We start from the raw sequence: 23346 nt of genomic DNA, 5'->3' as shown, positions 1-23346 counted from the left end.
GAAGCACCCAGAGGAGAGTATTTTTAAAAAGTAGATTCCCAAAGGCCTGGCACCGTGGCTCACGCCTATGATCCTAGCACTTTGGGAGGCATAGGTGGGCGGATCACGAGGTCAGGAGTTTGAGACCAGCCTGGACAACATAGCGAAACCCTGTATCTACTAAAAATACAAAAATTAACCAGGCGTGGTGGAGCACACCTGTAATCCCAGCTACTCGGGAGGCTAAGGCAGGAGAATCACCTGAACCTGGGAGGCAGAGGTTGCAGTGAGCTGAGATCCTGCCACTGCACCCCAGCCTGATTGACAGAGTGAGACGCTGTCTCAAAAAAATAAATAGATAAATAAAATGGAGAGGTCCATTGGATGCAGTGGTTCAGGCCTGTAATCCCAGCACGTTTGGAACACAAGGTGAGAGGATTGCCCAAAGCTAGGAGTCAGAGACCTGCCTGGGCAACATCACTAGACACTGTCTCTATAAAAAAATAAAAAAAATTATCAAGTTCCTCAGGCACTCCTGATGTGGTCCAGGGACACACTTTGGAAAGCTCTGCTCTGCTGGAGGCCATCTTAACAGACCCCCACCCACATCTTTTCAGCCCTGCCCCCATCAGCTCCCCTTCATCACCAAGACTCTTGAAATAATCCCCTACAAACACTATCTTCATGTCCTTATCACATACTCTCTGTGTGTATGTATTTTTTCTGCAAGTTTTACCAGAGCAATCCATGTATAGAGTCCAATAATTCCATAGACTTATTGCAAAAACTAGCAAGGATGCACGCTCCCCCTTTTCATGTCCGATTCCTGTTCTTCAGAGGAAACGACTTTTAAGTTTTAGCTTTTTATCCCAGTATTTGCATGTACAGATTTAAACATCGTGTCCATATGGTATTGCAATTCATAGATTTTTTTAAATGAGACCTTAAATTGCATCTTTTATTGAGCTAAAGAATATTGTAAGGCTCAAAATAGCTTCTTGTCCCAATTTCACCTCTGAAAGGACTTACTAATTTAAATATATGTACTATGAACTGAACAGTGTCCCCACTAAATACGTTTAAGTCTTTTTTCTACTTTTTTTTGAGACAGGGGCTTTCTCTGTCATCTAAGCTGGAGTGTAGTGGTGCAATCATAGCTCACTGCAGCCTTGATCTCCCAGGCTCAAGCGATCCTCTCATCTCAGCACTCACCCCTCCCAGAGGTTGCCACCATGTCCAGCTAATTTTTTTTGTTTTAAATTTTAGTAGAGACCATGTCTCACTATGTTGCCCAGGCTGGTCTTGAACCCCTGAGATCAAGTGATCCTCCTGCCTTGGCTTCCCAAAGTGCTGGGATTATAGGCATGAGCCACAGTGCCCAGCTCATATGTTGAAGTCTTAATCATCAATGTGACTATATCTGAAGATAGGGTCTTTAGGAAGTAATTAAAGTTAATGGGGTCAAAAGAGTGGTGCCCTAATTCAATGGAACTGTGGTCTTATCAAAGGAGAAAGAGAGTTCTTTCTGTCTTCACTATGTGAGGACACAGCAAGAAGGCAGTCATCTGCAATCCAGAAAGGAGCCCTGACAAGGAACTGAGTTGTCCAGTACCTTAATCTTGGACTTCACAGCCTCTAGAACTGTGAGAAAACAAATTACCATTGTTTAAGACACACAGTCTGTGGTATTTGCTATAGCAGTCCAAGCTGACTAAGACAGTATCCAAGATCATGGAGGGATACATTTTCTTTTCAAAACAAAACTAAATTCTTTTTAGTTCTAATTTTTAAAAATCAGTAAACTTAATTTTAGCAGTAATCATAAAATAAATTGCAAAGGAAATTTTGTAAGTTACATGACCCAAGAGAAAAGAATATCCATACCTATTGTTTCATTTGTTTAAAACATAATTTATCTAGAATTTGGCTCATAAGTTTTAAAATAAACTGTATGAAAACTTGACAGTGCATTTACTGTTAACTCCTGCGTATGTTTTAGGAAAGCTCTTATGGAAAGAAAAAAAATGTTTTCCAGGTAGCAGACACAGATAGGTTATTTGGAGAACTGATAACTAAAAATTAGAGTCTTTTTTTTTTTTTTTTTTTTTTTTTGAGACTGAGTCTTGTTCTGTTGCCCAGGCTGGAGTGCAGTGGCGTGATCTTGGCTCACTGTAACCTCTGCCTCCTGGGTTCAGGCAATTCTTCTGCCTCAGCCTCCCGAGTAGCTGGGATTACAGGCACACACCACCACGCCTGGCTAATTTTTTGTATTTTTAGTAGAGACGGGGTTTTACCATGTTGGCCAGGCTGGTCTTGAACTTCTGACCTCAGGTGATCCACCCACTTCAGCCTCCCAAAGTGCTGGGATTACAGATAGGAGCCACCATTCCCCACCTTAGAGTCTTTATTAGCATTCAAAACCATGGATGCAATGAAGTGTGGAGTACTCTTAAACAAGCTCCACGTCCATGAAATGCCATGTCAGAATTTTTCCTTTCCTTTTTGCATAGCAAAATACTTGCACAATCCCAAATATTTGTCTTCCTGAGCAACAGCCACAAAGTTGATGCCACCAGACTTGGCCAGGGTAGCTGCTGATTTTCCCTTCTTCCTCCTCCTCTTCTCCTCCTCCTTTTTCTTCTGATTCTTCTTTCTCTTCCTCTTCTCTCTCCCTGCTCTGCTTTCTCCTCCTCCTTCTTCTTATTTTCTTAATCATGATAAAATATACACAACATACAATACACCATTTTAACCATTTATAAGAGTAAAGTTTAGTATCATTAAGTACATTCATGTGGTTGTACAATCATCCCTGGTGATTTCTTCCTGATTCTGTGTCCCAGAACTACTGAACTCACACTGAGTTTAGCATAATCATTGCCCATGTACTTGAAAAGTGGAGAGTTAATAAAAAATAAAAAAGAAAAAAAGAAAAAAAAAAGAAAAGAAAAGTGGAGAGTTGCTGACCTCTGATGCGTAGCTTGGTCTTGCTGGGCAAACCCTTCTGGAAGCTGTTCTAGAACAGCTCAGCCGCCACTTCCATGGACTCCCGCTGTGCTGGAGCTCTCCTGACGCAGCTTTCCCAGCCACACAGTCATTGCTATGTAGAGGAACTAATACTTGAGCGGCTGTTTTCTTACAGTTGGATAACTCTGTTTCCTTATAAATATTTTTATTTCTAAATAGAGAGTGCTGTCCCATCAATCCTGCATCCTTATACTAGCACTCCTGAGGCTTTTCCTAACAATTCAGCCGCGTGTTGAGGCATTCCACATTTTTAAATGCATTGCTGTTTGTTGGTATAATTGTACAGCCTTTTCTGGGTCTACATTTTCTCTGAGCTTTCCAGCTTGCTCCAATGCCTCTGAGGTTGCTGTGTCAGGGCTGCTGTTTTTTAGATCCATCATAGGCTGGTGGTTTCTGTATTTCCTTCAACACTGTACCAACTAGGTTGGGTGTGGTGGCTCATGCCTGTAATCCCAGCACTTTGGGAGGCTGAGGTGGGCGGATCACCTGAGGTGAGGAGTTCAAGACCAGTCTGGCTAACATGGTGAAACCCCATCTCTACTAAAAATATAAAAATTAGCCTGGCGTGGTGACGTGTGCCTGTAGCCCCAGCTACTCAGGAGGCTGAGGCAGGAGAATCACTCAAACCCAGGAGGCGGAGGCTGCAGTGAGCCAAGATTGCACCACTGCACTCCAGCCTGGGCAACAAGAGTAAAACTCCATTTCAAAAAAAAAAAAAACCAAGAAAACATTGTGGCAACTTGCTCGGAAACGCTGCTTTTCCATACTGAGAAGGGTACTGTCACAATATGGCTTCCACTTTAAAAAACCAGTCTACAGGTATTTCTTTGCTTTAGGCCTCTCATTTCTCTTTTGGTCCTGCACATGGTCCTGCATGGAGGACGGGAGAGACTTTTCCTTTTGGCCCCTGAAAGAGTCCCAGTCAGCTATGCATAGGTTTTTCATTTTGGACATCATCCGTTTACTTATTCATGGTTTGTCGCGGAAGCTCTGTATCCACTTTTCAGTCACTGTGTCCCATGCCTGGCACATCATGTGGTTCATAGAAAGTTCTTCAGGAATATGTTTGAATAAATGATTGAGGAGGCCTGGATGCAGAGAGTGTATATTAGAGAGAAACCAAGACTAATCCCCCAGGTTCTTCTCTAATCCCTTCCCAGTGCTACCACTTGATCTAGTACTGTATACTAGAAAAGTAAGTAAATGAAAGTAAGAAAGACAGGAAGGAAGGAAGGAAGAAAGAAAGAAAGGAAGAAGGAAGGAAGGAAAGAAGGTAGGAAGGAAGAGAAAGAAAGAAGGAAAGAAAAAGAAGGAAAGAAAGAAAGAAAGAAAGAGAAAGTGAAAGGAAAGAAAAAAAAATCTTCTCAAGGACTTTACCCCCTAGTATTTCCTTGTGTCTCTTTACAAACTACTTAACTCATCAACTCATCAACCTTGACCACCTGAAAAGGCTGGACAAAATCTGGCCTCCTGTGAATTTTACACCCCGGAGCCCTGGGATGGTGCGTGAGAACCTGCAGGCTCTCCTCAGGCAGGGATCATGTGCTGAACGTCCCAAAGAGTGATGGGGGGCTTGCACCAGAGTGTCTCTGCTCAAGCTGCCCTCCTATGACCTCCTTGTCACTTCCACCCAGACAAGGGGATTCTTCTGATCAGTCCAGATGACCTGGATGAAGTTTTCTTTCTTTCTTTTTTTTTTGAGTTGGAGTTTTGCTCTTGTTGCCCAGGCTGGAGTGCAATGGCGTGATCTCGGCTCACTGCAACCTCTGCCTCCCAGGTTCAAGCGATTCTCCTGCCTCAGCCTCCTAAGTAGCTGGGATTACAGGCATGCACCACCACACTTGGCTAATTTTGTATTTTTAGTAGAGACGGGGTTTCTCCATGTTGGTCAGGCTGGTCTCGAACTCCCAAACTCAGGTGATCTGCCTGCCTCGGCCTCCCAAAGTGTTGGGATTACAGGTGTGAGTCACTGTGCCAGGCCCTGGATGAGGTTTTCAAACAACACACTTTCCCCTAATCTGATGAGACCCAATTGTCCTTAGTGTTATGACACACACAGAGATAATGTGGAGCCTCCTTAACATAGATTAGATTTCATTTCACCCAGGCAAGTACAGTGCCAAAAAACGTTGTGGCAGAAAGGACAAAGTGCCAAGAAGATTGATCAAATGACTCATCCACTACAGAAGCATAGCTGAATCAGCAACCGGGCCCTTAGCTGCCAGAGAAAACTGCAAATGCTGCACCTCTAAAATACATGATTCCAAATAAAAGATAACGACACCAGTAGTTCTGCTGATTTAAAGGAAGCAAGAAAGAGATATGCAGGATGCTCCTAATTAAATATCAAAAATATAAAGGTAGGTGTCATATTTGACTAAAAATTGACATTTTTCAGGAAGGACTATACCCCCAGGGCCCACCATAGCCTTTGAGACCATGGTGGAGTCTGTGTCCACAATGGGTTCAACCACAGGCTCTGACAGTACCTCGACCTCTGAGATCATCACCGCCTCCACCGTGGACTCTGTGACCTCCATAGGCTCAGAAGTCACCACAACTATTGTTGCAGCCTCTGAGGTTACCACACCCTCCACCACAGCATCTGTGCCACTGTAGCCTCTACTACCAGCTCTGAGAGCAGCACAGCCTCTAAGATCGTCACATCATCTACAATGTCTGTGTCAGCCACAGCCTCCAGCACAGCTCTGAGATCACCATGAGCTCTGCAACCGTCCCAGTCTCCTCCACAGCTTATGAGACCATCAGGCTCTCCACTGCAGTGTCTGAGCCAGTGACAGCCTCTATCCCAGCCCTTGAGTCCACCCTGGCCTTCACCACGGTCTCTAACACCACCACATCTTCACAGTAACATCTGTGCCCACCACAGCTTCTACCTCAGGCTGTAAGAACACAACAGCCTGTGAGGCCACCATGTCTGAAACTACCATTGCTGCCATCACAGCCTCTGAGGACACCACAGTCTCCACTCAAACCTCCGTGATAACTGCTGAGTCTGTGCCCCACACAGCCACCAAAACACCTACTGACACCACCACAGCATCTGTGTCCACCACAGTCCCTAAGAACAACACACCATCCGTGATACCATCTACCCCTCCACAGCTCCCAACACAGCCTCTAACACCATGACCACAGCCTCTGAGACCACCATGACCTCTACAATAACATCTCTGCCCACCACAGTCTTCACCACAGCCTCTAAAATCACTGCAGGCTCTGAGACTCCCACAGCCTCCCCCCACCGCAGACTCTGAGACTGCTACAATCTCCATAAAAGCCTCTGGGACAACTGTAGAGTCTGTGCCCTCTACAGCTACTCCAGCACCTGCTGAGACCACCACAGCATCTGTGCCCACCACAACCTCTACCACGGGCTCCGAGAACACCAGACACTACACAGTATCATCTGTGCCCACCACAGCCTTTGCTACAGCCTCTGAAAGCAGCACAGGCTCTGAGACCACCACAGCCTCCACCTCTGCCACTGAAGCGACTACAGCCATGACCACAGGCTCTGAGACCGCTATGGTCTCCACCAAGCTCCTGTGACAACCACACAGTCTGGATTCTCCACAGTCACCATAATGCCTGCTGAGACCACTACAGCGTCTGTGTCCACCACAGCCTCCACCACACTCTATCAGAACACCACAGACTCCGTGACCAAGTCTGTGCCCACCATGGACTCTACCATAGCCTCCAAGAGCACCACTCTCTCCAAGATAACATCTGTGCCTACTGCAGTCTTTATCAAAGCCCCTGAAACCGCCACAGGCTCTGAGATCACTCTGGCTTCCATCACAGCCTCAGGAACCACTGCAGTCTGTGACCACATTGGCCTCTAGCAAAGATTCTGAGATTCCCACAGCCTGAATGATAACCTCTGTGCCTACCATAGCTCCCACCTCAGCCTCTGAAACTACTGAGGCCTTCTCCACAGCCTCTTACATCACCACATCCTCTTTCAAAATATTTGTGTCCACCACATCCTAGCCTCCACTATGGCCTCTGAGGCCATCTCAGCCTCTGAGACCCCCGCTACCTCCACAATAGTGTCTGTGCCCACAACAACCTCCCCAATAACCTCTGAGATCACTGCAGGATTTTTGTCCATGATGGGCTATGAGACCACCACAGCCTCCACTACAAGATCTGAGACCACCACAGCCACTGAAACCTCCACGGCTTCCCTCACAGATTCTGAGACCCCTACTGCCTGCATAATAGTATCTGTGCCCACAGCAGCCTCCTCCACAGACTCTGAGACCACACAGATCCCCTTGAATGAATAGGAGGCTGGGTCCCCTTGAGGAAGGACCCCACTACATTACCAACAATTTATGCAGTGGATCTTTCTCCCGTTCTTCCCCAAGAAGACCTCTGGCCTTTTACCAGGGTAACTGTGTATTGGGGAAAGGGAAATGATTAGACATTTTGAGGACTACTGGACACTGGCTCTGAGCCGACGTTGATTCCAGGAGACCCAAAATGTCATTGTGGCCCTCCAGTTCAAGTATGGGCTTATGAGGCCGGGTGTGGTGGCTCATACGTGTAATCCCAGCATTTTGGAAGGCCAAGGTGGGTAGCTCACAAGGTCAGGAGTTCAAGACCAGCCTGGCCTACATAGTGAAACCCTCTCTCTACTAAAAATAGAAAAATTAGCTAGGTATCGCGGTGTGTGCCTATAGTCCCAGCTACTTGGGAGGCTGGGGCAGGAGAATCACTTGAACCCGGGAGGTGGAGCTTGTAGTGAGCTGAGATCGTGCCACTGCACTCCAGTCCGGGCAACAGAGCGAGACTCTGTCTCAAAAAAACACAAAAAACAAAAAACGAAACAAAACAAAACAAAAAACAGTAGGGCTTATGGGGGTCAGGTAATTAATGGAGTTTTAGCCGAGGTCTGACTTACAGTCGGTCCAATGGGTCCCTGGACTCATCCTGTGATCATTTCCCCAGTGCCAGAATGCATAATTGGCATATACTTGGCAGCCGGCGGAAGCCCCACATTGGCTCCATGACTGGTAGGGTGAGGGTTACTATGATGGGAAAGGCCAAATGGAAGCCATTACAGCGGCCTCTACCTAGAAAAATAGTAAAATAATAATAATAATAATCACATCCCTGGAGGGACTGTGGAGATTAGTGCCACCATCAGGGACTTGGAAGACACCAGGGTGGTGATTCCCACCATATCCCCGTTCAGTTCTCCCATTTGGCCTATGCAGAAGACAGATGAATCTTGGAGAATGACAGCGGATTATCGTAAGCTTAACCAAGTGGTGACTCCAATTGCATCTGCTGTACCAGATGTTGTTTCATTGCTTGAGCAAATTAACTCATCTCCTGCTACCTGGTATGCAGTCATTGACTTGGCAAATGCCTTTTTCTCCATTCCTGTCCATAGGGCCACCAGAAGTAATTTGCCTTCAGTTGGCAAGGCCAGCAATACACCTTGACTGTCCTACCTCAGCGGTATATCAACTCTCCGGCTTTGTGTCATAGTCTTATTCAGAGAGAGCTTGATCACTTTTCGCTTCTGCAAGATATCATACTGGTCCATTACGTTGAAGATATTATACTGATTGGGTCCAGTGAGCAAGAAGTAGCAAACACACTGGACTTCTTGGTGAGATATTTGTGTGCCAGAGGATGGGAAATAAATCTGACTAAAATTCAGGGATCTTCTACCTCAGTAAAATTTCTAGGGGTCCAGTGGTGTGGCACCTGTTGAGATATCCCTTCTAAGGTGAAGAAGTTGCTACATTTGGCCCCTCCTACAACCAAGAAAGAAGCACAACGCCTAGTGGGCTTACTGGGATTTTGGAGGCAACACATTCCACATTTGGGTGTGTCACTCCAGCTCATTTATTGAGTCACCCGAAAGGCTGACAGTTTTGAGTGGGATCCAGAACAGGAGAAGGCTCTGCAACATGTCCAGGCTGCTATGCAAGCTGCTCTGCCACTTGGGCCATATGACCCAGCAGATCCAATGGTGCTTGAGGTGTCAGTGGCAGATAGGGATGCTGTTTGGAGCCTTTGGCAGGCCCCCATAAGTGAATCACAGCAGAGGCCTCTAGGATTTTGGAACAAGGCCCTGCCATCTTCTGCAGATGACTACTCTCCTTTTGAGAGACAGCTGTTGGCCTATTACTAGGCTTTGGTGGAAACTGAATATTTGACTATGGGTCATCAAGTCACCATGTGACCTGAACTACCTATCATGAACTGGTGTTTTCTGATCCATCTGGCTATAAAGTGGGTTGGCTTACGGCAGCATTCTATCATCAAATGGAAGTGGTATACACATGATTGGGCTCGAACAGGTGCTGAAGGAACAAGTAAGTTACATGAGGAAGTGGCTCAAATGTCCATGGTCTCCACTGCTGCCACCCTGCTTTCTCTTCCCCAGCCTGTACCGATGACCTCATGGGGAGTTCCCTATGATCAGCTGACAGAGGAAGAGAAGACTAGGGCCTGGTTCACAGATGGTTCTGCACGATATGGAGGCACCACCCGGAAGTGAACAGTTGCAGCACTACAGCCCCTCTCTAGGACATCCCTGAAGGACAGCGGTGGAGGGAAATATTTTCAGTGGGCAGAACTTCAAGCAGTGCACTTGGTTCTGCACTTTGCATAGAAGGAGAATGGTCAGATGTGTGATTATATACTGATGCATAATCAGTAGGGGATTTGACTGGATGGTCAGGGACTTAGAAGAAGCACGATTGGAAAATTGGTGACAAAGAAATTTGGGAAAGAGGTATATGGATGGACCTCTCTGAGTGGTCAAAAACTGCGAAGATATTTGTATCTCATGTGAGTGCTCACCAACGGATGACCTCGGCAGAGGAGAATTTTAATAACCAAGTTGGTAGGATGACCCATTCTGTGGATACCATTCAGTCTCTTTCCCCAGCCAACCTTGTCATCGCCCAGTGGGCCCATGAACTAAGTGGCCATGGTGTCAGGGATGGAGGTTATGTATGGGCTCAGCAACATGGACTTCCATTCACCAAGGCTGACCTGGCTATCGCCACCGCTGAATGCCCAATTTGCCAGCAGCAGAGACCAACACTGAGCTCCCAATATGGCACCATTCCTCAGGGTGATCAGTCAGCTGATTACTGGCTGGACCTCTTTTATCATGGAAAGGGCAGAGGTTTGTCCTCTCTGGAATAGACACTTACTCCGGATATGGGTTTGCCTATCCTACATGCAATGTTTCTGCCAAGACTACCATCTGTGGACTCACAGAATGCCTTATCCACCATCATGGTATTCCACACAGCATTGCCTCTGACCAAGGCACTCACTTTATAGCTAAAGAAGTGTGGCAGCGGGCTCATGTTCATGGAATTTACTGGTCTGACTGTGTTCCCCATTATCCTAAAGCAGCTGGATTGATAGAACGGTGGAATGGCCTTTTGAAGTCACAATTAAAACGTCAACTAGGTGACAATACTTTGCAAGGCTGGGGCAAAATTCTCTAGAAGGCTGTTTATGCTCTGAATCAGTGTCCAATGTATGGTACTGTTTCTCCCATAGCCAGCATTCATGGGTCCAGGAATCAAGGGGTGGAAGTGGAAGTGGCACCACTCACCATAACCCCTAGTGATCCACTAGCAAAATTTTTGCTTCCTGTTCCTGAGACATTACATTCTGCTGGCCTAGAGGTCTTAGTTCCAGAGGGAGGAATGCTGCCACCAAGAGACACAACAACGATTCCATTAAACTGGAAGTTAAAATTGTCACCTGGACACTTTGGGCTCCTTCTACCTTTATGTCAATAGGCTAAGAAGGGAGTTACAGTGTTGGCTGTCGTGATTGACGCAGACTATTCTGAAGAAATCAGTCTACTACTCCACAACGAAGGTAAGGAAATGTATGCATGGAATACTTGAGATCCTTTAGGGCATCTCTTAGCATTATCATGCTGTGTGATTAAGGTCAATGGGAAACTACAACAGCCCAATCCAGGCAGGACTACAAATGACCAGGACTACAAATGACCCAGACCTTTCAGGAATGAAAGTTTGGGTCACTCCACCAGGAAAAAACCATGACCTGCTGAGATGCTTGCTAAAGGCAAAGGGAATACAGAATGGGTTGTAGAAGAAGGTAGCCATCTATACCAGCTACGACCAAGTGACCAGCTGCAGAAAAAGCACTGTAACTGTCATGAGTATTTCCTCCTCCTTTTGTTAAAAACACGTTTGTACATGTATACACTTGTACTAAGAAAATATCTTCATTTCATTTCCTTTCTCCTTCATTATGTGGCATAAGATTTATTGACTTCACATCAGCATTTAAGTATTGTTAACTTTACGTATATGGGTTGAGGATTGGTGCGTTTCCGGTTGTATGCAGGATAGCTGTATTATATTAGGTGTACTTATGACCTTATTATTGTCTTTATTTGAAGATTCTGTATGATCTCAGGAGATGCGCATGGGTTCAAGTTGACAAGCAGTGGACTTGTGATTGTTAATACTGAGTGTCAACTTGATTGGATTGAAGGATACAAAGTATTGATCCTGGGTGTGTCTGTGAGGGTGTTACCAAAGGAGATTAACTCGGACTGGCTCTCCTTGCTCCTCAGCCTGCAAACAGCCTATTGTGGGGCCTTGTGATCGTGTGAGTTAATATTTAATAAACTCCCCTTTATATATAGTCCGTCAGTTCTGTTGCTGTAGAGGACCCTGACTAATACACCCCTCTTCCAACATTGGAGATTACAATTTGACATGAGACTTGGACAGGGACACAAATCCAAATCATATCGCCTTGCTCCGGTCTAAGACCAAAAAATTGTGTTCGTTCTCTGGCACTTGCCATCAGCAAGCTGGTTGCATCTGATTCTATCCTCTTTGTTCTGAGCACACTCACCTCTATTCTGGTGACTGGTGCTGTTTGTGCCTATTTTAGCCACTTCTGACCTAGGCACACCCATTGCTACCTAAGCTGCCACCACCGCCTCTGCTGTGTTGATTCTCGCTCGCACCTGTCTGAGCCCCCCCCCTCCTGTCCCTGTGAGCAGCTTCTCCACTTGGGTCAGGTCCTCCCACATCTGCCCAGGAACACTCACCCCACCTTTGCTGGCCACCACAGTGTGGTAGATGATGTCACCTCTGTCCCAGCCACGGCCACTGGCATGCCCATGAGTGAATCCAATTCTGTCATCTCCTCCTCCAGCTCCCTCCTTACACCCAGTGATCACAGTCACAAGAGAAGCAGGGCCTGCTGCTTTGGTTATCAGCCTGCCCTCTTCTATTTGGGTGGCCGCTTCTGAAGTCAAATAGATCTTCCACTTCCGTACCCATGACGGTCACGTTTCCTAAACTTTCTGCTTCCTCTATCACCAATCCTGCCAGGTGACACATTCTACCTCCTCCTCTGTATGACACCTACCTCTATTGTGAGGACACAGCCACAGGGGAATGGCTTTCTAGCATCTCTCCTCCCCCACCACCCCTCTCCTGAGCTACTCTCACCATAGGCATGTTAGATTCACCCCCTCTGCTCTAAGCGCTCCCACTCCCCTTTAATTATCTCTGCTATGAATGCATCGTGTTGTGTGAACCCTGGAACCAGTCCTACCGCCCCCAGCTCTGTCACCATGGCCCCTGGAATGGACTCCACGGCCTCTGCTGCAGTTGTCTTGTGACTGGAATAGTCTCAAACACCTCTGACCTGGGTATATCCACTATGGGAGCATCATCTACCACCTCAGCCCCCTGCATCAGGACCACCACAGGATCCACCCGTGAGCCAACTAGCAGCACCTCCCAGGAAACGGACCCGGTGTCCACGGGCACTAACACAGCGTGATCCGCACACCCACACATGTGATCAAACTGAGTGGACATTTACAGCCCCAGGCCATCATGCTTATTTCCCTGGCCGTAGTCATAGTTGGTGTTGGATTGTCAGTAGGACTGAGGTTTTGCCTTGGGAGAGTGACTGTGCATAGAAATGGGCAGACTTCCTGAGAAGATAGATCACGAGGAGGAATAGAATTGATGGAAAAAGGGCCACTAGGCTATTAGCATGGAGAGGGGTCTGGAGAGTCACTTGTACCCTAGTCCAATCAACCAAGAGTGCAGAAGCAAATGTATAGTCCCACAAAGTCAGGTTTATCAGTTTGTTGCAAAATGGGAGGCTGTATACTGGGGAGCTGAGGAGCTTCTCACCAAACAAAGGATATGTCATTACAGTATTGGGGGAAAGTGTGGATTTTTGGTGAAATTTAAATGAAAGAATTTTAAAAGACTCAAAAGAAAGCAGGGCTGTTTGTAAAGGGGTCACCGGCTGCTTGAAACTGAAATGGATTCAGTTTCCTTGGAAACTACAAAGTTAAAATGAACGTGGAATGTTGTATTCAGAAACGCCTTGTTTGTACCCCAGTTGGAATTGTAGGCTACTTCTCTGTGTCAAAGTCACTTAGAGTTTCCAGACAAGATTGGGATATTTCCTTCTTACTGATTTAGAATCGAACAGCGAATTTGTAATAGTCTGTGATTTTAGAGAATGAAATTTTTCATTGGCTAAATCACTGCAAGTGAGTAGGTCACTGGATGTGAGTAAAGGTTGTGATGCTTCACAGCTGCAGTGCGCCCTGGGGTAAAATATTCCTCTCGGTACCCCGCACAGCTGGTTCCACCTATGCTGTTATGCATCCACCTCCTGATGGACAGTGGCTGACTGCTACTTTTGCAGTCTGATTTTTACTGTCTCATGTAGACCAGGGAGAAGGAGAAAGACAGAAAATATAAATGATAGATATAGCAGGAAGAAAAGAAGAAAGAAGGGAAGGGAGAAGAAGGGAGAAGAAGAAGAAAGAAGAAGGAAGAAGGAAGAAGGAAGAAGGAGAAGAAGGAGAAGGAGGAAGAAGAAGAAGAAGAAGAAGAAGAAGAAGAAGAAGAAGAAGAAGAAGAAGAAGAAGAAGAAGGAGAAGGAGAAGGAGAAGGAGAAGGAGAAGGAGAAGGAGAAGGAGAAGGAGAAGGAGAAGGAGAAGGAGAAGGAGAAGGAGAAGGAGAAGGAGAAGGAGAAGGAGAAGGAGGAGAAGGAGAAGGAGAAGGAGAAGGAGAAGGAGAAGGAGAAGGAGAAGGAGAAGGAGAAGGAGAAGAAGAAGAAGAAGAAGAAGAAGAAGAAGAAGAGAAGAAGGAGAAGGAGAAGGAGAAGAAGAAGCAGCCGCCAGGAATGGTGGCTCACACCTGTAATCCCAGCACTTTGGGAAGCCAAGGCAGGCGGATCACTTGAGATCAGGAGTTCGAGACCAGCCTGACCAAAATGGTGAAACCCCATCTCTACCAAAAATACAAAAATTAGCCGGTGTGGTGGTAGGCACCTGTAATCCCAGCTGCTCGGGAGGCTGAGGCAGGAGAACATCTTGAACCCAGGAGGAGGAGGTTGCAGTGAGCCAAGATTGTGCCACTGCACTCCAGCCTAGGCTACAGGAGCAAAACTCCATCTCAAGAAAAAAAAAAGAAGAAGAAGGAAGAAGAAGAGGAAGGAGGTCCCATGTGAGAGGAAAGTGTCTGGGTGTGAATAGAAGAGCATTGACAATATGATGGGAAATGTGTCTTTAAAATAGCTGGGAACTGTAGCACTAGAAAAAGCATCTTTGGAAAGTGATGAACATTTAGGTCCTCAACAGGTTTTTCACTTTCAAGATAAATAAAATCATAAGCTCCTTCCAGAGGTGAGAGTGGGGCACCCGCCACCTCATGCCTTCATGATTTTACCCAAGTGAAAACAAATTCCCTTTTCTAAGTGCCTCTTAGCACAACTCAAATAGGCTGGAAATTTCAAAACTCTTCACTAAATGCTAAGAGAAGTTGACGAAGAAATGCTCTTCTGGAGAACGGAGGCCGTAGAAACGCTGCCCCTGGAGTAGGGGAGGGTTTGATGTTCCAGAGGGCCCAGCCCTCTGCAGTTCTCGGTGCAGGTGTGACAGGCACTGGCCAGCAGCAGACTGCGTTCTATTGTCCACCCTGGTCTTAATCTTCTATTCAAACGTTTGTTTCCTGTTCTATTTTAAGAAATAGAACATTTATATTTTCTCGTTTTGGCTTTATGTATTCCGGTAAGTGGTTTGTAAATTGGTAGGATGAGCCAGAGTGCACAATACATAAATGAGAAATTCACACAAGCCACAAACGGTTAACATAATTTATAATCAACTTACCTGAGTTTCTTATTTCAGAGTCTCTGATTCCTCCCTAAGGGAAGAACAATATGTGACTCACCAGCCATGAGCAACCTCCTAAATGTTTAAGATAAATATGTAATATTAGTAAATAGCATTTTATTAACTATCTACTAGGTATGAGGTCTAGGACCCAGAGTGCTTAGAGAGCATCATCTCTACTTTGCTCTGCTCAGCCACCTTTGAGGGTGTGTACTCCTATTATCCCATTTTACAGACTAGAAAACTGGAGGCAGGGACATAAGTGACTTGCTGAAGACCACAGGACAAGGCCATGCAGAGCTAGGCTCTAATTCTGGTCTGCTTGAGATGGAGTTTTGCTCTTGTTGCCCAGGCTGGTGTGCGATGGCGTGATCTCAGCTTACCCCAACCTCTCTGTCTCCCGGGTTCAAGCAATTCTCAGCCTCAGCCTCCCAGGTAGCTGGGATTACAGGCATGAACTATCATGCCTGGCTAATTTTGTGTTTTTAGTAAAGATAGGGTTTCTCCACGTTGGTCAGGCTGGTCTCGAACTCCCGACCTAAGTGATCTGCCCACCTTGGCCTCCCAAAGTGCTGGGATTACAGGCGTGAGCCACTGCACCAGCCCTTTTTTTTTGAGACAGAGTCTCGCCTTGTCGCCCAGACTGGAGTGCAATGGTGCGATCTCAGCTCACTGCAACCTCTGCCTCCTGGGTTCAGGCAATTCTGCTGCCTCAGCCTCCCAAGTAGCTGGGATTACAGGCACGTGCCACCATGCCCGGCTAATTTTTTGTATCTTTAGTAGAGACAGGATTTCCCCGTGTTGGCCAGGCTGGTCTCGAACTCCTGACCTCGTGATCTACCCGCCTTGGCCTCCCAAAGTGCTGGGATTACAGGTGTGAGCCACCCCGCCCGGCCCAGTGTGTTTTAGATAGTTCTCCAAACTTTAACTCTTTATAGGCTCTCTTATCTTTCTTTTCTTTAAAAACTGAGGTGTAATTCTTACCAATAAAAAATGATAAGAATGCAAGGCAATAGATGTGTTAATTAACTTGATTTAATAATTTCACAATGTATACATATATCAAAACATCACGTTGTACACCGTAAGTATATGCAATATTTATTCACCAGCTCTGAAAGTGGGAAACACACAAACTGTGTTTCCTCTGCTCTCATGTCACCACCAACACAAAACACTTCTGGGACCAAATTAAGGGGGAAGTTCTCCCCACCACTAAGCAAGCAATCAGTTCTGCAGCAGACAACAGCTCGAAGTCCTCCGATTCAGTGCTGGCACTGCTTACCTGGAGATAGCATCAGAGCCACAGATTGAGGGCTCAGTCCCTCAACACCAACCCCTCCTTCCCATAGGCTGCAAGTCCAGGCTTCTTGAACGTCTAACCAACTGGAACCAAGTTGGAGTTCTCATTACTCCTCTTTGGTTTTAATTAACTTGCAGGAGTGGCTCATTGAACTCAGGGAAACACTTACCTTTACTGGTTTATTACAAAAGATATTACAAAGGATACAGGTGTAGAGGCGTGGAGGGAGAAGGAGCAAGTAGCTTTCATGCCCTTCCCAGCACCCCATCCTTCAGGAACCTCCATATGTTCTCTGAGCCCTGGCCTTTAGGGTTTTTACAGAGGCTTCATTATGTAGACACAATTGATTAAACCATGGCCACTGGCAATCAACTTAACCTTCAGCTCCCTCTCCTCCCTGGAGGTTAAGAGTTAAGGGGTGGTGCCTTGGTCTTTCCAGTGAGTAGCCACCATCCTGAAGCCAAGAGTCGACTCATTTGCATACAAAAAAATCACTTTGGAGTACCTAAGGATTTTAGGAGCTGCATGCCAGGAAATGGGTAGAAGTTCAAATATATGTTTCACAATATCACATCAACTTAATACAGTTGGGGGAAAAATTAAAAGTTAAATTACACTTAAAAATAAAAAGAACAGCTGGGCATGGTGGCTCATGCCTGTAATCCCAGAACTTTGGGAGGCTCAGGCAGGTGGATCATCTGAGGTCAGGAGTTCAAGACCAGCCTGACCAACATGGGGAAACCCCATCTCTACCAAAAATACAAAAAATACAAAAATTAGCAGGGTGCGGTGGTGTGCGCCTGTAATCCCAGCTACTCAGGAGGCTGAGGCAGGAGAATTGCTTGAACCCGGGAGGCAGAGGTTGCAGTGAGCCGAGATTGTGCTACTGCACTTCAGCCTGGGTAGAAGAGCATGACTCCATCTCAAATAAAAAAAATAAAAGAATAATATTAATAGAAAAAAAGTGCTGTTCACAGATGAAAAAATTTTGAAGTATAATTTATAAAAGTACACAAATATTATTTGTACAGCTTGGTTAATTTTAAAATGTGTAAACACTTGTATAACCATTACCCAATTTAAAATATAGAATATTTCTACCATCTGAGTAGTTTCTTTTGTGGCCCCTCCCAGATAATACCCACTCCATCAAAGGTAAACACTATTCTAGCTTCTATTTTATGAACTTTAAAAAAAATTTTCATTTTAATTTTTGGATGGGGTCTCGCCCTGTCACCCAGGCTGGAGTCTAGCGGTGCCATCTTGGCTCACTGCAGCCTCTACCTCCTGGGTTCAAGAGATCCTCTCGCCTTGGCCTCCCAGATACTAAGATTACAGGCATGAGCCACTATACCTGGCCTTATGAACTTCCATTTATTTTTACCTGACCTCATAGACATGCAACCTTCTTTGTTGATTAACACAATAAAACACCCCCTATTCCTGTCCGACTCTACTCCCAGGTACAGGATGTGAATTTACCTTGTCTTTTTTTTTTTTTTTGGTAGAGATGGGAGTTTCACCATGTTGCCCAGGCTGGTCTCTGGAATGCCTGGGCTCAAGTTATCCACCCACCTCGGCCTCTCAAAGTGCTGGGATTACAGGCATGAGCCACCATTCCCAGACTTATCTTGTCTTGCAAGCTGAGCGCATAGAAGCCTACCAAGGTACAAGTATACTAATTAGGAAGGCTGTTTTCTCCAAGAAATAAATAAATGAGAGAAAGAGAGTCCTAAATATCATACACACACACACACAGGAAGACTTCATGAGAAAATAGACAATATTGAAAAGTGAAATTTATGAGTTTTGACAATCATAAAGAAGGTTTTAATGATAAGGAAGAAAAGGAGTTAACTACTAATATACATATATTTTTCTCTTTTAGAAAGATCTTTCTTTACTTCTGACAAATAGAGGCATTATTAACCTCCATGACCACAACCTTGGCCTTGGTCTATACCTGGACTCAGTCCTGGGCTCTAGGACATTCTACAGCCTGTGAAATGTAGTCATTCATGGAGGGGGACTTGAGATGGGACACACAGGAACACATGACTTTGGACAAGGAGTGGGCCATGAACTGAGCCACAGCTATGGAGATGTCTATGGAGTGAATCATGGTGGGCGTTACGCACTTGGAGGAGGCTACAGCAATAACCATGAAATGCATCACAGAGGAGGTCACCAAGGAAAAGGAGAGTATGGACATAGACTGGATAATGGAAGGTGCTATGGAAAATAAAATCTCGGGGAAGAAGGGGGATCATGGAGGAGAAGGTAGTGACCATAAAATGGGTCAGGATGAGCTTCCCTGAGGTCTCCAAGGAATTGGCCATAGAGATGGTCATGATCAAGATCAAGAAAAGAACCAGAGAAAAGAGCACAGAGGGTTCGGCCAATGGGACAGCCAGAAAAATAGGGAGTGGTTCTGGAGGAGACTTGCAGCCTCATCAGATTTGAGTGTGAGCTTAGGTGAAAATATCCCCCCAAGCTTAACCATGGTTCCAACTCTTGTTGGGAGGAGGGGTCAGAATGATCAAGCTCAGAACAATTTCTCTTTGATCTCTCAACACACAAGTCAGAACTCTTTAGGTTTTGGCTTTCTATCGTTTCCTCAGGATGGAACCTGACCAGTAGGAGGAAGAATAAGATTATCACAGTTTATAACAATGGAGGGGGGTAAAAGATGTCCCCTGAGAATTTGTAATTACATGACTTTCTTCATTTGGATTTGTAACTTCAAACTGTACAAACTGAGTAGCTCAGAAAACCCTCTTAGACTCACTCAGTGCCCTCCAGTTCTTCATCTTTGGGAAGAGTCTCCCTCCCTACTTCTTTGCCTCTTTCAAATGCTATGTGATAAGTTAGAAGAAATTTACTGGGACAGTGCTACAAATTAAAATCTCAAAATACACCTGGCCTCTATGTATTTATGTATTTGTGTTTGTCTTTTTTATTTTCCCTTTGTCCTTTATTATTGCATGCTTATTAAGTGCCAAACACTATGCTAGTGCCTGTAAATACATCACCATTTATTTCTCAAAACAATCCAATGACAACTTAAACTTCTGGCTATATAATGGACTACATGCCCTGACTGAAAATACACTGCAAAGCTAAGTTATGGACTTCAAAATCTCCTTGAAAGAGTCAGTGAATTGGCGTGAAAGTACGGAATGCTAAAATTACAGACTGAATAGGACCCAGGAGGTAAGGGAAGTACTGAAGCCAACTTTTGCCAAACCCAAAGAACTTAAGCTTCGGGTATTACAGCTTCAGTTGGATCAGCCCAAGGTCTGGGGTGGGGAGGAATCACGTAAATCTGTAAATTTCAGTGAGAATGTAAACTAAAAATAAACCTGCCCCTCCTCTAAGGAAATGCAAGCAAAATTTCCTGTCTCTAAATTTGGTGCAGAGGAGGGTAGGGGGAGTATCCCTTGAGAAATAAATTGTAACCACAACAACCAACAATACCTTACTTACATGGTTGGTAGCCACAAATCATGCAGTCTAGGTAATTCAAAAGACCGCAATCTTATATTTTAATTTAAAATAATCCTGAAATTATACAGTATATATATGTATCAAAACATTAAATTGTACCCCATAAGTATATACAGTAACAAAATGTTAACAAAAATTTTTAATTAAAAATATAATAATAAAATAATCCTCAAATGGTAATGTCTCCATATGCTTGGAAAAAACATGCAAATTCTCTATGAAAGATCATACCTTAATCTGTAATTCCAGAATTTGGGGAGGCCGAGGCCGTAGGATTGCCTGAGCCCCGGAGGTCGAGGCTGCAGTGAGCTACGCCAGTGCCACTGCAGCCTTGACCTCGACAGAGAACATTCCAAGAAAAATAAATTTATAGTCATGATTCTCAAATCATAAGTGAAAACAGACACCATGAGTGAAAACCAGGAAGGAAGAAAACAAAACCAAAAAACTAGACAGCAGTATCAGATCCTCAAGGACTTTAGGTATTGAAATTATTAAATGCAGAATATAAGGTAAGTAGGTTTAAACGTGTTTCATGGCTTTATTTTTAATTTTTAAAATTTTTACTGCTTGTGGTACCTAGTAGGTATTTATGTTTATAGGGCACATGAGTTGTTTTGATTACAGTCATGCAGTGTGAAATCAGCACATCGTGGAGAATGGGGTAGCCAACCCCTCAAGCATTTATCCTTTGAGTTACAAAAAAATCCAATTACACTCTTTATGTTATTTTAATATATACAATTAAGTTATTATTGACTATAGTTACCCTGTTGTGCTATCAAAGAGTAGGTCTTTTCATTCTTTTTTTCATTCATTTGTTTTTTTAAATTAATTTAATTCATTTAATTAATTCATCCTTTAACCATCTCTACCTCCCCCGTCCTCCCACTACCCTTCCCAGCCTCTGGTAACCATCCTTCTAGTCTCTAGGTCCATGAGCTCAATTGTTTTTTATTTTTAGATCCCACAAATAAATGAGAACATGCAATGTTTGTCTTTCTGTGTCAGGCTTATTTCACTTAACATAATGATCTCCATGGCCAGCCATGTTGTTGCAAATGACTGGATCTCATTCTTTCTTTACGGCTGAATGGTGCTCCACTATGTATACCTACCATGTTTTCTTTTCTTTTCTTTTTTTTTTTCCCCCCCGAGACGGAGTCTTGCTCTGTCACCCAGGTTGGAGTGCAGTGGCTCAATCTTGGCTCACTGCAAGCTCCGCCTCCCAGGTTCAAGCAATTCTCCTGCCTCAGCCTCCTGAGTAGCTGGGATTACAGATGCCTGCCACCACGCCTGGCTAATTTTTGTATTTTTAGTTGAGATGGGGTTTCACCGTGCTGGCCAGGCTGGTCTCGAACTCCTGACATCATGATCTGACCGCTTCTGCCTCCCAGAGTGCTGGGATTACAGGCGTGAGCCACTGCGCCCAGCCTGTACCACGCTTTCTTTATTCATTCATCCATTAATAGACACTTTCAAATCTCAGCTATTGCAATTAGTGCTGCAACAAACGTTGGAGTGTGGATAGCTGTTTGATACACTGATTTCCTTTCTTTTGGGTGCCTACTCAGCAGTGGGGTTGCTGGATCATGTCACGGCTTTATGATTGTCTGCTAACACCCATTCTCCATCTTTAACAACAGAACTCTCAAATGTCAGCTGAGCATGCGTCTACCCAGCTAGAGACAGTCTTTCTCAGTTTCTCTTGCAGCTGAATGTAGCTGTGTGACTGTGTTCAGGATGAGGGTGTGCGAGCAGACAACAATAATCTTTCATGAAGTTAAAAAACAAGATGGAACTAAAATACTTGATGATATTAGGGTATGACTTGGGAGATGGGTAATACGAATTAAAATGTTCTGAGGTCTTTGTATTATGTTGATATCAAGTAAAGATATTAATTACATTAGGCTCTGATAAGTATGCATGCTACAATTTTCAGAGTAGTCTCTAAAAGGTGAAATTTGGACTTGAATCCAGGATCTCTGTTTCTAAATAATTCTGGAGGAAGAAAATTCTTAGAGTGCTATTGGCTTTTCAGCTGCAGAATACTGGCACTTCAGAAGGATTGCTGGGAGTCCAGGACCCAACCTGTCACTGAGCATTCCCGCATACCTGAGCCTGTGGAACTTGCCATCACAGCCACTAGGCAGACTCACTTCTGAGTCTTTCCCAGCACACCGCTGACCCTTCCTGATTCTCCAGCTCACTCATTCAGAGCTCCTTCATGTCTTCAGCCACCTCCTTTCTGCCAGCTTCCTTCTAACAGAACTTGCGTGTCAGGAAAGCTCGTTCGCCTACAAATAAACTATCTGAGAGACTCTGTCTTCCAGGAAGTTTCTCGTCATTGATGGGGGAAATGCAGACAACTCACTTTGGTCATTGCTATAGTTTGGATACGGTTGTTAGACTCTGCCAAGTTTCATGTTGAAATTTGATCCCCAATGTTGAAGGTGGAGCCGGTGGGAGGAGTTTGGGTGGTTGAAACAGATCCCACATGAAGAGCTCGGTGCCATTCTCAAAGCAGTGAGTTCCCATTCTTAGTTCCCACAAGAACTGGTTGTTGAAAAGATCCTGTCACCTCCTCCATTCCTTCTCTCCAGCTTCCTCTCTCTCGCTATATGATCTGTGCAAACCAGCTCCCCTTCTCCTTTGGCCATGAGTGGAAGTTTTTTGAAACCCTCACCAGCGCAGATGTTGGTGCCATGCTTCTCGTACAACCTGCAGAACCGTGAGCCAAATAAACCTCTTTTCTCTATGTTACCCAAAGTCAGGGATTCCTTTATAGCAACACCAATGGACTAAGACAGAAAATACAGACTGTATATTGGGACCCCATCAGCCTGGTCACAGATGCCATCTCAGACCTCCCCAAACCCTCTGCTCATTTGGGTCTCTTCAGTCACGTTCATTTAGCTGTTTCCTCTCTGCTGGCCATATCCAAGTGTCCAGACAAAATTCAAGGCTCCTCCAGGACTTGGACCGTTGATCTCCCTCCTCCCATCAGATTTGTTTCCTGATATGTCACTGTGTCTCTCCCTGTGGGGTGTACTCTCCTGAAAGATGCTTCCTTGGAACTGAAGCAGAGGCACATCAGAAGAATCTCAGGGTGGAAAGCCTCCTATAGAGCCCTCTGAAAACAAAAACAAAACAGAGGGGAGCTCCTATGGTTGACAGTCAGCAGGAGACCCTACCCTCCTTCTCCTGCTATGAGTCTGACAGGGGACATATTCAGTACTCTCCCACACCCTCAGTTCCCATGCCCCAGAGACCCCAAACATATTTTCATTATCTCTCTTCATTATGTCTT

The sequence above is a fragment of the Macaca nemestrina genome, chromosome 5 (assembly GCF_043159975.1).
Source record: "Macaca nemestrina isolate mMacNem1 chromosome 5, mMacNem.hap1, whole genome shotgun sequence".
Classification (NCBI taxonomy): Eukaryota; Metazoa; Chordata; class Mammalia; order Primates; family Cercopithecidae; genus Macaca; species Macaca nemestrina.
Note: the sequence above shows the minus strand (reverse complement) of the source record.